The following is an 18233-nucleotide window of genomic DNA, read 5'->3' as shown; positions in this document are numbered from 1 at the left end:
ATTTGTTATGGGAGCATCTGCATGTTTTCTTTGGACAAATTACAATTTCTGGTCAATTGCCAATTTCTTTTTCATGAAGTAACTTATTTGGTGGTGTAGGTTGTCAAATTACTTATAGATTGGGCTGCTACGGGCCTTAGCCACCACAAGTTGATTGACCTTTTAAAAATGTCTGACCATGCTGTACCAGATAGTCACAGCTTGACTATTAATATGCTGTCCTAACCACTAACTTGGGTTAAATTGATTCTATTTCTGAAGAATTTTCATTTGCCCTGGTCCTCCAAAGAGGGCCAGTTTGCAACAAATGCTGTGTGTGCTTGAGCCAGGCTGACTTGCAGGCACTGGATTGCCAGTAAAGCATTCAAGAATTCATGTCCCAGAGTTGGACCTTCTGAAAGACTCCTGCTAAAAGTTCAAGCAATCAACTGAAGATAGACTATTTGCCTAGAAGTCATATGCAAAGGGAAGGGATAATCCTGTTATCTCTAACTAGAAAATTTTAATTGAGTCTTTTTTGTCTCCACCCTGAAGAGGCATAAAGACACTCCCCTGGCTGAAGCAATATCTTTGCTTTCTATCTTTTGGGCTTATTTTACCCTGAAGCAGCAACTGTTAGCCTGCTGCTTCTCTGGGTTTCTCTGCACAGAATGCAGAATGGAGACTGTTTACTTTTTGTGTTGTTTCAGGGAGTAAGATCATTGGGTTAAGGGTTGGGCATGGGTGACAATGAGAGCAGAGTCCACGGATAGCAAGAACAAAGCTCTGGAGTGGAGTTATTTCTGTGACCTAATATGAAGAGTGATTTGTCAGAAGTTGCCCAAGAGTCAATATTTGAGCTTCATTCACCAAAATCTACTAAAACCAGAGCTTGTAGATTGCTTGGGGAAGCAGTGCCATCAGATTATTTTATAGCTCTGTTATAGACCTATGAAAGACAGGTCAATAAAGCCCCCAGTGTTTGAATGGGAACTCTGAAAAAAGACCCATTCTCCCTCATGCCCATGTAAGGATAGAGGATTGTTCAGAATAGAAAGCTAAAGTAGGAGCAGAAGGAGCACGATCCCAGAGGAAACTGAACTACTTTGGACACGAGCAGTTCCCAGAAATGCCTCCAGACTGTGAACTGAGTCACTGCCCCATGCACTGCCATCAGGGCAGGGTTTCTCTCTCTCAACCCTTCCTTCCTGGGCACAGCATGACGACTGCAACTTTTTGAGCACAAAATGGAGGTCCCAGCTTGGCTGTCACAGGACGAGCGGGAGATCCCAGGGGGCCGGGGATACCGGCCCAGCCATCTGCGACATTTAAGCTTAGTGGTCACACGTGTGTAGCCTTTACCCTTCTGCTGCTTCACAAGCACAATCCTGGAGGCCAAGTGAACTACCTTGGACACGAGCAGCTCCCAGAAATGCCTCCAGACAATGAACTGAACCACTGCCCTATGAAGCGCCAGGGGTAGGGTTTCTCTCTCTCCAGGCTTTTCTATCTTATGAGCACCACAAATGGAAGTAAAAGCTTGCAGTGATGCAATTTCTGGCAGAATTCTTCCTGGACCTTATACAGAAATCCAAAAACTAATATCTCTTGTCAACAATGTGAAACAGTATTCCTTTTTAGCAGGTCTGACTTTGAGGGGAAAATCCAAACCATAATACTGAGTTTTTGTTGGAATGTTGAAGGTAACCCAAGTAGCAGCCATTTCTCTAGACTGTGAACTAAGCCATAGTCCCACGCCAGCCGAGGAGAGGAAATATTCTTCCTTCTCGGTTCTTTTTCTTTTCAGGAAGAAGCGCGGTGTGGCATCAGTCATATTATGAAGTCTATTAAGCAGGCATGAACTTGGGGGCAAGGGAATGGGAAAAAGGAAAAAAAAATGTACTTGGAACAGCGAAACACTTGGGCATTCACGGGCAGGGGCCGATACCAGCACACACTCTGCCGAGATTCCACCTGGGTGGTCACACTTTTGTACGGCTGCTTTGCTGCTGATCTACCAGAATCCTGAGGCCAACTAGATTACTTTTGGTTCCAGAAACTGCTTACAGCCATGTCTCTAGACTGTGAACTAAGCCATAGCCCCACATCAGCCAGGACGAGAAATACCCTTCAGTATTTTTTTTTCCTTTGTCGGTAGGTGTGGCATCAGCCATATTATGAGGACTATTAAGCAGGCACAAACTTGGTGGCGTGGGAAGGAGAAAAAAAAAGAGTTATGTACTTGGAACAGCGGGACTTCATATCTCTTCATTCTCAGCAATGGAAAACTAATTATCAAATGCTTCCTTGGCAGTAGGGCTGTCTTTTTTTTGCAGGGAAACTCCAACAAAACAATCCTGCAAGCAAACAACTTTCTCAAAAAAGCTGGGTTGGCATTACTAGTATCGGACAACATAGACTTCAGGTTGAAAAAGATTAGAAGGAATAGTGAAGGCCATTTTTTATTAATCAAGGGATATGTACAGCAGGAAGACATAAAACTCCTAAACGTATAAGCACCCAATGTGGGACCAGCTAATTATCTACAACAGCTGCTAACAGACCTTAGGAAGGATACTGTGAGCAACACAATAGTAGAGACTTCAACACTGCCCTATCACCTCTGGACAGATCAACATGATTAAAACTCACCAAGGAAATACTGGCTTTGAAGGAAAAAGTAGAAGAGAGAGGGCTAATAAACCTACACAGGGCTTTATATCCCCCCAAAAAATACACATTCTTTTCCAGTGTTCATGGAACATTTTCAAGAATAGACCATGTGCTGGGCCACACAACATACCTAAACAGAATCAACAAGATAGACATTATACCAGCCATCTTTTCAGACCATTATGCACTGAAGACAGAAGTTAATCATGGATAGATGCAGAGAACCAAATAAAAGACCTGGAAATTAAATGACTTCCTGTTGAAAAATGAGAGGGTCAGGAAGGAAATAAAGGAAGAAATCACAAGGTACCTGTAAACAAATGAGAATGAATACATGAGCTACCAGAACATGTGGGACACAGCTAAAGCCATATTAAGGGGAAAATTTATAGCTTTGTAAGCATATCTCAGGAAGAAAGAAAGGGGCCACATAAATAACTAGACTTCACAACTCATGACCTTAGAAAAGGACCAACGAAAGGAGCCCAAACCAGGCAGAAGGAAAGAGATAATTAAACATAGAGCAGAAATTAACGACATGGAAACCCAAAAGACAATCCGAAAGATCAATGAAACCAAGAGCTGGTTTTTCGAGAAAATAAACAAGATTGATAAAGCACTAGCAAGAGTCACAAAGAAAGACAGAGAGAGAATCCTTTTAAGACGCATCAGAAATGAAAAGGAGGACATCACAACAGAAACCAAAGAAATACAAAAGATCATCAGACTATTTTAAAAAGCTGTATGCCACGAAACAAGAGAACCTAGAAGAAAATAGATAAATTCCTGGATTCCTATAATTTCCCAAGGCTGAACCTAGAAGACCTGGAGTTATTGAATAGTCTTATTAATATCAAGGAAATTGAAATGGTAATCAAAAGTCTTCCCAAAAATAAAAGCCAAGGTCCAGATGGATTCACTAGAGAATTCTTCCAAACATTTAAAGAGGACCTATGCCAGTTCTCCTCAAGCTTTTCCAGGAAATTGAAGAAACAGAAACCCTACCAAATAGTTTCTATGAGGCTCATATCTCCCTCATACAAAAAGCAAACAAAGATACCACAAAAAAAGAAAACTACAGGCCAATAACCCTGATATATACAGATGTGAAGTTTCTCAACAAAATATTAGCAAATGGAATTCAACAACTCATCAAAAAGATCATACACCACGACCAAATTTGATTCATTCCGGGGATGCAAGGACGGTTTCACATCTGGTATTCAATCAACATAATCCATCATATAAACAAAAGAAAAGATAAAAATCATATAGTCATATGAATAGACATAGAGAAAGCATTTGACAAGATCCAGCACACAATTATGATGAAAACTCTCGCCAAATGGGTATAGAAGAGGCCTTCCTCAATATAGTCAAAGCCGTTTATCACAAGCCTAAGGCAAGCATTACCCTCAATGAGGAAAAACTAAGAGCCTTTCTCTGAGAACAGGGATGAGACAAGGATGCCCACTCTCTCCAATTCTGTTCAGTATAGCACTAGAAGTACTTGCAATAGCGATTAGAGAAGAAAAAGATATTAAGGGCATTCAGGTAGGAAAGGAAGAAATCAAGCTCTCACTATTCACAGATGATATGATACTATACCTAGAGCACCCTAAAACATTTACCAAGAAACTCCTAGAAACAATAGAATCATATAGTAAAGTTGCAGGCTATAAAATCAATACCCAAAAGTGCATGGCTTTCCTATATGCAAATAATGAGAGAGAAGAAAGCGATATGAAAAAAGCAATCCCATTCACTATTGTGCCTCAAAAAATCATATACTTCAGAATCAGCTTAACTAAGGAGGTAAAGGACTTGTATAATGAAAACTACAAAGTGCTACTTCAGGAAATAAAGAGGACACGAGGAAATGGAAAGACATCCCTTGCTCATGGTTTGGAAGATTTAATATTGTCAAAATGACAATTCTCCCCAAAGCATTGAACAAATTCAATGCGATCTCTATAAAGATACCTTTTACATTCTTCAAAGAAATGGAGCAAGCGCTCCTGAAATTCATATGGAACAACCAGCCCCCACGAATAGCTAAAGCAATTCTTGGGAAAAAGAAAATGGGAGGAATCAACTTCCCCAACTTCCAATGCTACTACAAAGCCTTTGTAATTAAAGCAGCATGGTATGTGGCTGGAGAGATAGCACAGTGGGTAGGGCGTTTGCCTTGCACGCGGCTGACCCGGGTTCAAATCCCAGCATCCCATATGGTCCCCTGAGCACAGCCAGGGGTAATTCCTGAGTGCAGAGCCAGGAGTAACCCCTGTGCATCGCCAGGTGTGACCCAAAAAGCAAAAAAATAAAATAAAATAAAATAAAACAGCATGGTACTGGAACAAAGGCAGAGCTTCAGACTAATGCAACAGGGTTGAATACTCTGACTCACACCCCCAAATATATGATCATCTAATCTTTGATAAGGGAGCAAGAAATGTGAAGTGGAGCAAGGAAAGCATGTTAAACAAACTGTGCTGGCAAATCTGGACAGCTATATGCAAAAAAAAAAAAAAGGGCTTAGACCTCCACCTATCACCATGTACAAAAGTCAGGTCAAAATGGATTAAAGATCTCAACATCAGACCAGAATCCCTAAGGTACATTAAAGACAAGTTTGGCAATACCCTCCACAACATTGAAGTCAACAGTATCTTCAAAGCTGACACACTGCTGGCCAAGCAAGTGAAAACAGAGATAAATCAATGGGACTATCTCAAACTAAGAAGCTCCTGCACCTCAAAAGAAACAATGAACAAAATACAAAGACAATCTACTGAACGGAAAAGGATATTTCCACAGTATCCATCCTATATGGGGTTGATATCAAGGATATACAATGCACTGGTTGAACTCCACAAGAAGAAAACTGCCAACCTGATCCAAAAATGGGTGACGAAATTAACAGAAATTTTTCCAAAGAAGAAATCAGAATTCCGGTGGTTAGTTAAACATGGGTCAGAGTTGGACAATGTTCCCAAACCATTGCTGGCAAGGGAGATTACGCTTTCCAATTCCGTTTGTTTGCAGCGGGGAAAGGCATCTGGCATTATGAGCAATACTTTTGAAAGTGTGTAGCACACAATGGAGATACATAGGCCTCACATGCCTTGGTGACAAACTGATGGTGCTGGTGCCTTTGGACTTGTGTCTGAAAGGGATAAGGGACAACCACTGCTGCCATAAATTGAGCCGAGTGCTTAACTCATCCCCTTTTTTGTTGTTGTTATTGTTGTCTTCATTCCTTTTCCTCATTTTCTTTTTCCTTACTAGCTTTTTTTTCTCTGTTAATGAACACCTTGCAAGAAGTGTCCAATAAGATAGGGAAAGGGGCTTTTGGTTCCTGGTTTAGGATTTATAACCATTGTCTAATCTCTGGTGAATATTGACTTGTGAAGTGAATTGCCAGAATAGTTGGTCTTCCTTGCTACCAAGGTCTAATTTGGTATATTGCCTCATACCTTCAGCCACAGGAGGAAGAGCTTAAACAATATCCCAGAACTTAATAAACCGATCCAGCCCTTTTGGAAAACAAAAAACAAAAAACTGAGCTCAAAAATCTGAGCTCAGGGCCTCTCCGCAGCTGCACGATTGTGAATCCAGACCCAGCAAAACCTTTTTCGGCATGGGCAACTCCTGCAGAATGTCTCCAGCCTGAGAACTAAGCCTCAGCCCCGTGCCTGCCCAGGAGGGGAAAGGTATCTCTCTCTCTCTCTCTCTCTCTCTCTCTCTCTCTCTCTCTCTCTCTCTCTCTCTCTCTCTCTCTCTCTCTCTCTCTCTCTCCTCTTTCTCTCTGGGGATGAAGGGTGCGGTGTCCGCCATATTAAGACGACCACAGATAGGATTTACGACAAAACTGCAGCAAAAGGACACGAGGGTGCTCTTGGGAAGGTGGGAGGCACCGGCCCCTCCCACCACCGACATGTGATCCCGGGGGCCGCACGCATGTGCGGCCTCTCCGCAGCTGCACGAGTGTGAATCCAGACCCAGCAAAACCTCTTTTGGCATGGGCAACTGCTCGCAGAATGTCTCCTGACTGAAAACTAAGCCTCGGCCCTGTGCCCGCCCAGGAGGGGAAAGGTATTTCTCTCTCTCTCTCGCCTCTTTCTCTCCGGGGATGAAGGGTGTGGTGTCCACCATATTATGATGACCACAGATTAGATTTTCAAGCCTGCAATAATCAAATAGCTGGAAGAAATCTCCCTGGACTTAGTTGTTAAAGTATGGAAATTCAAAACCGTGTGGCCGCTAGTGCGGCCGCGCGACCTCATTTGCCTTCACAGTAGGTCTGAATCTAGTAGGGTACTCCTAACAACAATAGTGATGTTTGTGTTGAAATATTGAATTTAACGAAAGTAAACAGAAAGTAAAATAAAAAAAAATCTGAGCTCAAAAAACTAAGAACTGAGCTCCCAGTTGATCCAGCAATAACAATTTTGGGAATATACCCTGGAGGTTCAAAAACATACAGTAGAGACACCATCTGCACTCCTATGTTTATTGCAACACTATTCACAATGGCTAGAATCTGGAAACAACCTGAGTGTCAGAGACAGATGACTGGATAAAGAAACTATGGTACATCTACACAGTGGAATACTACACAGCAGTTAGGAATAATGAAGTCATGAAATTTGCTTATAAATGGATGGACATGAATGGTATCAGGTTGAGTGAAATGAGTCAGAAGGGGAGGGACAGATATAGAATGACTGCATTCATTTTATACATAAAATAAATTATGTAATAAAAGACTAATATACAAGCTAGGAAACCCAAGGGCTAAGAGAACTGGTCAATGATTAGAATCTCCCAAAAGTGTGTGTGGGATGGAGGATAGGGAAGCTAGAGAAGGGACCAGTATGACAACAATAATGGGAAATGATCACAATGGACAAGAACTGAGTGTTTAAAGTATGTAAAGGGATATACAGGACAACCTTTCAGTATCTGTATTGCAAACCACAATGCCCAAATTTGATTGAGAGAAAGAGGTGGGGTGGGAGGAAAGGGAGAGGGGGAGATAGAGACAAGAAGATAGAGAGAGAGAGACAGAGAGAGAGAGTGAAGTGCTTGGGAGTGAGGTGAAGGGTGATGGGACGGAAACTGGGGACTGTGGTGCTAGGAAATGTGCACTGGTGGAGAGATAGGTATCGGATCGGAACACTATATGACTGAAACCTGATCATGAGCAATTTTCTAAGGGTCTATCAAAGAGTGATTCAATTAAAAAATTAATAAATAAAATTAATTTAAAAATAAGAGTCGGAAGAGCACAGGAAAAGGAACTTGAACTGACTCAATTAGTGCCTTTTTCATGCCCTTCAGAGAAAGACTATCGTGTGATCTCTTCTCTGTCTTCTGGACCTACCCCATTGATAATTCAGGCCCAGTTCAGTGGCTAGAGGTGCCTGACAACAACAGCCAGGGCCACTGTGAGGTTATAACTGTGTGCCTCACCTGCCAAGCTCTGGCCCGAGATAAAATAGGACAACTTTCCTCGCGGGGGCAAAAATAGTGGTTTAAAAAAAGAATGCAGGGGCTGGAGCAATAGCCCAGCGGTTAGGGCGTTTGTCTTGCACGCGGCCGACCCGGATTCGATTCCCAGGGTCCCATATGGTCCCCTGAGCACCGCCAGGGCTAATTCCTGAGTGCAGAGCCAGGAGTAACCCCTGTGCATAGCCAGGTGTAATCCCCCCCCCAAAAAAAAAGAATACAAAAAGAGAATATAGATATCCATCAAGACAGAATCAAAGCAATGGAAAAAGCCAAACTTCACTCATAAAATGGCTGGGATTTGGGGCTGGAGCAATAATAGAGAGGGTAGGGCGTTTGCCTTGCAGGCGGCCAACTTGGGTTTGATTCCCAGAATCCCATATTGTCCCCTGAGCACCGCCAGAAGAAATTCCTGAGTGCAGAACCAGGAGTAACTACTGTGCATCGCCAGGTATGACCCAAAATAGGAAAAAAAAGCTGGGATTTTTGTCTATAGGAGCCAGTTGGCCCTAGTCTAAACTGAACACAGGGAAGGGGACATGGTACTTGAATGCAATCAAAATCTACATTTGCAAGAGATGAATATTTTAGAGCAAGAGGAGCAGGTTTCTGGGTTTTGAATTGATTTCCATGAGGATGGTAAATTGTTTATTATTTATATGTGAGAGGGTAGTAAGGGTTACTGATGGGGCAGAGATTAGTTTTTGAGGAGGAACCTTAGGACTACACGAGAGAGTATAGGATGGTGATTAGGTGGAGAGTCCAACAGAGCCTTGATATATAGCCCCAGAAGGTAGTTGGGAAGGGACAGAAGGAAAGGTGGGGCAGCCAGGTAGAGGCAGGGCAATAATTAGTAGAGGAATCTTCATGACAATGACAGGCAGGCAGGACTGAGAACAAAATATCTTCTTTTTTATTGTTATTTTATTGAATAATGTGAGATAGAGTTACAAGCTTTTATGTTTGAGTTACAATCATAAAAACATCAAACACCCATCCCTGAACCAGTGCACATACCCCACCACCAACATCCTCAGTATAAGCCCCCCTTTCCCACCCTCTTCCTGCCTTCATGGCAGACAATTTCCCCCATACTCTTTCTCTAATTTTTGGCATTATGGTTTGCAATACAGATACTGAGTGGTTATCATGTTTGGTCCATTATCTATGTTCGGCACACATCTCCCATTCCGACTGATTCCTCCAATCATCATCTTCTTAGTGATCCCTTCTTTATTCTAGCTGTCCTCTCCCTGTCCGCTCATGACGCAGGCTTCCAAGTATGGAGAAATCTTCCTGGCTCTTGTGTCTACTGTCCTTGTGTATCAGACTTATGTTATGTCATTTTATACTCCACAAATGAGAGCAGTCCTTCTATGTCTGTCCCTCTCTTTCTGACTCATTTCACTTAGCATGATAATCTCCTTATCTATCCACTTATAAGGAAATTTCATGACTTTATCTCTTCTAACAGCTGCATAGTATTCTATTGTGTAGATGTATCAAAGTTTCTTTAACAAGTCCTCTGTTCTTGAGCATTTTGTTAGTTTCCAGATTCTGGCTATTGTGAACAGTGCTACAATGAACATACAGGTGCAGATGTCATTTCCACTGTGCTTTTTTGCACCTCAGGATATATTCCCAGAATTGGTATTGCAGGGTCATATGAAAGATCAATTTCTAGTTTTTGAAGGACTGTCCATATTCTTTTCCAGAAAGGCTGGACCAGTCAGCATTCCTACCAACAGTGAAAGAGTGTCCCTTTTTCCCACACCCACACCAGCGCTAGTTGTTTTTGTTCTTTTGAATGTGTGTCTTTCTCTGTGGTGTGACATGCTATATCATTGTTATTTTGACTCTCATCTCCCTGATGATTAGCGATGTGGAGCGTTTTTTATGTACCTTTTGATCATTTGTATTTCATTTTTGAGGACACTTCTGGGCATTTCTTCTCCCCATTTTTTGATAAGTTTGAAAGATTTTTTCTTGTACGATTCTACTAGTGTCTTGTATATCCTGGATATTAACCCCTTATCAGATGGGTATTGGGTAAATATTCTTTCCCATTCTGTGGGCTCTCTGTATTTAATGACACATATTTTTGAGGTGCAGAAGCTTCTAAGTTTGATGTAGTCCCATTTGTTTATGTTTGTTTCATTTGCTTGGTTAGTGCTGTTTCATCCCTAAACATGTTTTTTGCTTCAATGTCATGGAGTGTTTTGTCTACATTTTAATCCATGTACCTTATGGATTCATGTCTGATATTGAGGGTTTTAATCCACTTTGATCTGACTTTTGTGCTTGCCATTAGACAGAGGTCAGAGTTCATGCTTTTGTAGGTAGCTATCCAGTCTTTCCAGCACCACCTGTTGAAGAAGATTTCCTTGTTTCATTTCACATTTCTTGAACCTTTATCAAAGATTAAGTGATATATATTTGAGAGTCTGTGACAAAATATTCAACTTTGTCAAAGATTAAGTGATATATATTTAAGAGTCTGTGACAGAATATTCAACTTTATTCTATTGGTCTGCAGGTCTATTTCTAGCTCAACATCCAATGCTGTTTTAATTATTACTACTTTTAAATACAGTTTTAAATTAGGGAAGGTGATGCCAACCACCTTCTTTTTCCCAGTAATTGCTCTAGCTATCCATGGTGGTTTATTGTTCCATATGAATTTAAGAAGTGTTTTGTCTTTTTCTTTGAAAAATGTCATGGATATCCTGATAGGGACTGCATTAAATCTGTATAGTGCTTTGAGCAATACTGCAGTTTTGATAATGTTCATCCTCCCTGTACATAATCAGGGGACGTGTCTCCATTTTCTAGTGTGCTCTTTTATTTCTTGAAGTAGTGTTTTATAAATTTCCTTGTATAGGTCCTTCACCTCTTTGGTTAAGATTATTCCGAGGTACTTGCTCTTCTTTTTTTTTTTGTTTTTTGGGTCACACCCAGCGATGCTCAGGGGTTACTCCTGGCTTTGCACTCAGGAATTACTCCTGGCAGTGCTTGGGGGACCATATGGGATGCCGGGGATCGAACCCGGGTCGGCCGCGTGCAAGGCAAATGCCCTACCCACCTGTGCTATCGTTCCAGTCCCGGTACTTGCTCTTCTGATTTCTGACCCGCGTTCGATTCCTCCTAACCTCTCAGAGAGCACAGAAAGCTACTGAGAGTATCACACTCACATGGCAGAGCCTGGCAAGCTACCCATGGTATATTGGATATGCCAAAAATAGTAACAATAATGTGAGACGTGACTGGTGCCCGCTAGAACAAATTGATAAGCAATGGGATGACAATCACTGTGACAGTGACTATTGTGAATGGGATGAAAACAAAATATCTTCGAAGATCTGTAGGAGAGGGCCCTAAAAAAGTGGCCAAGGCATATTCAACAGGATTTATAAGTGAAGCTATCTTGGGAGAAAATCAAGAAAGCTTTGATGTTGGAATTTTGGTCTATATCTCAAGTTTCTAAATAAAGATCTAACTGGTAGAGAGTAATCATTACCAGGGATTCATATGGCCAATGTCCTGTACAGCAGCTGGGATTCCTGATCTGGATGGTTATAAGATGGCCAAATCTCATCCAGACGTAATATGTGTTACTGTTTTCTTTAGTTTGTGAGCTGAATTCATACTGTTTTGTCAGAATGAAGCCTAAGTGTGAGGTCAAGGGAACAGATAAAAGATAAAGAGCTTTGCCTATCTTTGGTGGTCTGGTCTAAGGCATCCATCCCTTACACAGAGCCCAAAGTCTGATTCCAAGTAAGTCAAAGCAGCATTTCACCTACTTCATGTCATATGTCACTACTGTGAGGTCTAACCTGCTAGACTGGCTCTAATTACTTCTCAGGTAACCAGTTTTATGACTGTCTCAAATAAAATAAGATAAAATAAAAGCAGCTGGAGCAGAGGTGACTCACTGATTTATCTGTTTGAAATCTGAAGTGCTGCCTACCAATCAGGAATCTATGTGGGAGCTTAAAAAAAATAGAGAAAGAGTGCAGAGTAGAAAAGGGAAGAGAAAATTTCAACTTCAGCAACAGATAACAGCAGAGGGAACAATCTGTAGCCTGACTGATTTGGGCTTTAGTTGTAGATCTGTTGAATCTATTGAATGTTTTTCTCAAATGTTTATAGGGCTGGTGGAAGGAAAGAGAAAGAGAATGATATCAAGAAGTGGTGGCTGAGTTAGGGAAGCATCAGGGAGTGGGGAGAAGGATCCCTAGCACTATAGGTGCTATAGGGGGAGACGTATCAACTTGAGCTCACTTCAGGATTCCATCAGAGACCCAACCAGGAATTCTCTCATCCAACCAGGAATTCTCTCATCCTGTACAGAGAAGGAATAGAAACAGTCTCTAACACTTCCGGTATCTCAGCCCAAGGAGAAACTCACAAATCAGACAAGCTCCATAAGCATGTCAGAATGCCACCCTGATAGAGACTTCTGTTCTTGAGCTGACACAATGAGATTCTTCTCATCCTGAAAAGGAAGCGAGAAAAAGACAGTAGAAAGCAGAGAGTTTCTTGTTTAAGCCTCCTTGTTCAAACACCAAAATAAAGGTAGAACTCAAACCTGGACCCTGCTCCAAGTAGTTGAGTAGGTGAAATAATCTACCAGGAAAGCAAGATGGTCATATGTGAGCAAAGTAAGTTTCTTAAAGAGAAAAAGCACATGTTTCAAGGTGATCCAGTGAAGATCTCCAGAGTAAGAGGTCTCCTTAACGTTTTTTCTGTAAAGCTTTATATTGTATGTCTCTAAGTTGCTTAGGTGGGACTTTCTGCTCACAGGGATTAATTAATTCAGGAAGTGGTGAACAGAGATCTGTAGCCAATTCTGAAAAGGGAGTGAGTTGAATATAAAATGTTCTGAGCCAAACATGAGAATAGTGAGATGTATATTAAAGAATTTGAGCATATCTTGGGATGAAACAGTCTGGTCAAATCTAGGAATCTGAGTGACAGCAAGATGCATAGAATATCCAAGATACTCTTGCAAAAGATACTCTGGGGAAAAGGGGGCAGGTGTCTAAGCTATTTCTAGAAATTTCGTAGCACAATGAAGTGTTACTTGGGCTCCTGGTCATAGCTAATTTCATTATCAGACACAGTTTAGGTAATAAGACATGACTAAGCATGTCAGATACTTTGGATATGAGAATTAAGTTGTGCATCTTTCTCATGGGTGTGTTATTCTAGACCACTTTAAACACTATTATAAATATATAACCATATACATTTTTAATGCTGTGAACTACTTTCTGATAAAAACTGAAGTTCCCAAAGGGAAAAAGAAAGACTGAATAGCTTCATGGACTGTATTGTAGAGATATTGACTCTCTTCTGGTGCATATAATATGGTAATATTTTATCTCTAAAACATGTAAATATTCACATTTTTTACCCCAAATTTACATCAATAAATGAGTAACAGTAGTAGAAAACATAAGTCAAACTGCTAAATAACAGAGACAACATAGAGCATGATTCAATTTTCAAGATGTAAAAAATGGTCAAGGCTATAAAGAATAATATTTGGTTAACTGTCGACTAAAGATTATAATAAATAAGCAGGATAGAGTTCCACAAAGGCCATGAGGATTGTTCCATAGCTTGAAGCCTGCTTCATGAGTGGAGAGGAGAAGGCAGATAGAATAGAGAAGGGATCACTAAGAAAATGAAGGCTTGTGAAACCCGCCAAGATGGGAGATGTGGGCCAAACGTAGAAAATGGACCAAACATGATGACATCTCAGTGTATGTGTTTCCCAAAAGTAGAGACAGAGCATGGGGAATATTGTCTGCCATTGAAGCAGGGGGAGGGTTGGAAAGGGTGGGGGAATACCAGGGATATAGGTGGTGGGGGATGTGCACTGGTGGAGGGATGGGTGTTTGATCATTGTGTGATTGTAACCCAAACATGAAAGCTTGTAACTATCTCATGGTGATTCAAAAAAAAAAAAGTTTTAAGTGCAAAGGCTTACTTTGCGTATGAAGCAAATGATCTTAAATTGACCATTATGGTTGATACATGCTTCCTTAATACAGCAAAGCCTCTAAATTCTATATTTTATAATACGTAATTGAATATAAGAGAATTGTATTCCATTATTATAAGAAGAAGAAAATGCAATTAGAATTAGTGTTCTTAAAAACAACGTGAACTTGGGGCTGGAGCTATAGCACAGCAAATAGGGCATTTGCCTTGCATGTAGTCCACCCAGGTTCGATTCCTAGCATCCCATATGGTCCCCTGAGCACCACCAGGAGTGGTTCCTGTGTGCAGAGCCAGGAGTAACCCCTGAGCATCACCAGGTATAACCCAAACAGCAATAAAAATAAAATAAAATAAAACAACGTGAACTGAGTTCTTGAGTCAACATTTTCAAGACACTGCCATTGTGCTGTAAAATAGTTTTTGCCTTACTTCCTCTGTCAAAGAATAGCACATAGTGTTTCATGTTATCTCTACTATTCTTAAGAGTCTTCTAAAATATAATATGCAATATAGGTGATTTGCTTATGCAACTTCATCAGCTTGATGAAGTATCAGTTGATGGAAGCATTCATAATCTTCAAACACTGAACGGATGTATTTGCTTATAAACAAATATTTCTATCTGGAGTTTTTTACTCACTTGTGGGATGTTGACTCATCACATGATTTATTTGCTTTAGGTATGGCAATTATGTTTTTCTATATGTTCTGGGGATAGATAAATTCTTCCCCACTACAACGGGAAGTGACTACTTCTTATCTGCAATTGTGGGTTCCTTATCCAGCAAAACAACGGTCATCTTAGAACAAAATGAAGTTTAGATTTTCCAGATTTTTCAGAAGACTATGGAATTTCTATCAGGTCTGCTGGCATGCGTTTTCAGGTGTTTTAGTTTACTTTGTTATGTTGGGCCATATCTGACTATGCTATGGGCTTACTCCTAGCTCTGTACACAGGGACCATTCTTGCAGGTTTCAGGGAACCACAGGGGGTGTCAGGACTAATTCTCAGTCAGTCAAGTGCTAAGAAAAATACCCCACTGGCTGCAATATTGCTAAGGCTATTTTCAGAATCTAAGAGGAAAAAAAGCATTCGAATTGTGAGAAAATTACTAACTGGGCATAGGAAATAAGGTACTTTAATTCATGGCAGTATATGATTTTTATGTCATGTCTGTACTTTTGATGACTACTTCCTTCTAGATTCAATTTGAAGGTCTCCTGTGCTAGGAGGCAGGGAAAATGCCAAACTGCTTGTAATCAGTTGGCCTGAAAAGAATCATAAACAATATCACTGATTCTGTCGGAGGATTAATTTTCAGAGTGCACCAGATTTTAAGTCATTGGAGTGATGGAGTCTACAAGGTGGTTTGTGATGGAGTGTCTACTGACATTTTACAAGGGAAACTGAAGAACTTGAAAGCCCGGAAGAAACAGTCCATGTGAGATGTGTGAATCACTTTCTAATATTATAATAAAAATCAAATAGATGTGAGAGTCCTCTGCTGCAGGAATGCATAAAGTCAGTAGAATGAATCACTCAGGTGATGGAGAAATGTGACCCAAGGTTATACAGGTCTGGGGACTGCCGGCTGGATTGGAGTAATGCATTGATTATCATTCTTAATTCCTGCACCATCCTATATTCCCTACCGAATGTTCTTATTGATGCCAAGATTGCAGGGTTGTAAAAATAATAATATTAAAAAATTATAACGTAGTAATTTTAATAATAATAATATAAGCAGAAGAATTCACAATGTCTTCAAAATCCATGAGCTAAGAGTTGGTCAATTATTAGCTGCAGACCTGCTTTAGCTTCTGGTTTTAAAGCATCTAAACATCTATTTGGGAAATGACAGTAGTATTTGAGCTACCATATGCTAGTTTTGTTTACGACTCTCCCTGGAGTGCTGCTTGGCCAAATGAAATTATCCATTTCTTTCAAATCCTAATTCTCAGTTTGAAGAAAATAAATAACTGTACTTGTGTGTACAGAAGCTTCTAAGGCTAAGAATGTAGGTGTTAAAGACAATCTCAGCCCCAGAAATTATACAGACAATAACTAACCACTGGAGTGATGGAAAAGGTGGTCATTCCACAAGCAGCAAACCAGGTAAGTACAATGGCAGGTCACATGGCTTTCTGTGGCCCCCAATAGCTTGACAAATGCTTCAGGACAGGGATCCAGAATAGGAATTTAAAACTTAGTCAGTCTATTGTCCTGAAGTAAGTGATTATCTTACCAATCATGCTAGCATTGCCCTGGTCTCCTCCTCTGTGTGTTTGATCATCCAGAAGCCTCACTAATCATTCTGGACTGTGACTCTCCTACGTTGTCCTTCAGCTCTGGGCAGGACTTGTACCCAGTGATTTCCACACTTTGGCAAGGTCCTGTGAGGCCTGTTGCATGGCATGTTTGGCACTAATTTTTCCAATGCCCTTCCATGACTCCTTTTTGAGGAGCCATGGGGAAAGCCAAATGTGGCTGGAGCAGTTCTCAGAGCTGTGATCCAGAAGTTGGCTCTCCTTTACCCCTCTACTGCTGCTCCAGCCAGAGTTGTGATTGTGGGAGCCAATATAGTAACTCATTCAGGCAACTGGAAGGGACATAAGGACAGCTTCCAAAACGAAAGCTTTCCATGCCAATGGGGGTTGCATGAAGTGATCCTTAAGCTTTTCCTTAAGCTTTTCCTTGTAAGTAAAGTCAAGGTTCTTAGGGGTATATTTCCTGAAAGCATCTTTCCAAAAAGATGGTAGATTTCCCATTAGGGTGTTGTTCAGTGGCAGCTGATTTAGTGTCACTGGGGCTTTGGTCCTGCATCTTATGAGCCTCTCGATGAGACAAAGTTGATAGTGTCCCAAGCATCTTACATCATCTTCCAAATTGCAATCCCCTTGTGAATCAGTCCAGGACAATAACTCCTAATGAATAGGTAATAGCCATTAGACACAGCTAATCACCAAAAGGATTCTGCTTTGTCTAGGACATATGCTTCTCATTAAATATGAAGATTGGATTGAAAATGGACATCATATATTTCTATAAGATTTCAAATATTTGTGCCAGACTCTGAAAGAACTCAGTGTACTTGTAAGGAACATCTAAAAAATTTTCCAGGTCAAAAAAGATGTATTAAAAGGTCAAAAACAATAGCAGTTGTGCCATCATCCACCATGACCTGATCATTTATCATTGGTCATTGGTCATTAATCTGTATGTATTTAAACCGAAAAACTTATTTTTCATAAGAAGGACAAAGAAGAATATGTCAGAGTACACTGGGAGGAGTATCAAGAATTGTTCAATGCAGGACTGTCCATATTGTTATCCAGAAAGGCTGGACCAGTCAGCATTCCCACCACCAGTGAAGCAGCATCCATTTTTCCCCACATCCACGCCAGCACTGGTTGCTTTTGTACTTCTGAATGCGTGCCAGTCTTTGTGGTGTGATATGATATCTCATTGTTGTTTTGATTTGCATCTCCCTGATGACTAGCGATGTGGAGCATTTTTTTATGTGCCTTTTGGCCATGTGTATTTCTATTTAGAGGACGCTTCTGTTCATTTCTTCTCCCCATTTTTTGATGGGGTTGGAGGTTTTTTTTCTTATACAATTCTACTAGTGTCTTGTATATCCTGGATATTAATCCCTTATCAGATGGGTATTGGGTAAATATGCTTTCCATTTTGTGGTCTCTTTCTATATTATGGTCACTGTTTCTTCTGTAGTGCAGAAACTTCTTAGTTTAATGTAGTCCCATTTGTTTATGTTTGTTTCCACTTGCATGGTCAGTTCTGTTTCATCCTGCTAACACTGTTTTGCAGCACTGTTTGTGTTTCTGGGTTGTATTTTGTTTTAAATCATTTTGAACTTGAAATTCTGTAGTACAGGCTTGCTCCTGATGGGGCACAAACGTGCTGGATATAAGGTGTTTGACTTACTTGTGATACACCTGAACACACCTAGAGACCCCCAGAGTACTGCCAACAGTGACCCCTGAACACAAAGCCTGGGAGCAGAAGGGTGTTGCCCTAAAAGTAAATAAAACTAAAACTA

The sequence above is a fragment of the Sorex araneus genome, chromosome 5 (assembly GCF_027595985.1).
Source record: "Sorex araneus isolate mSorAra2 chromosome 5, mSorAra2.pri, whole genome shotgun sequence".
Taxonomy (NCBI): domain Eukaryota; kingdom Metazoa; phylum Chordata; class Mammalia; order Eulipotyphla; family Soricidae; genus Sorex; species Sorex araneus.
Note: the sequence above shows the minus strand (reverse complement) of the source record.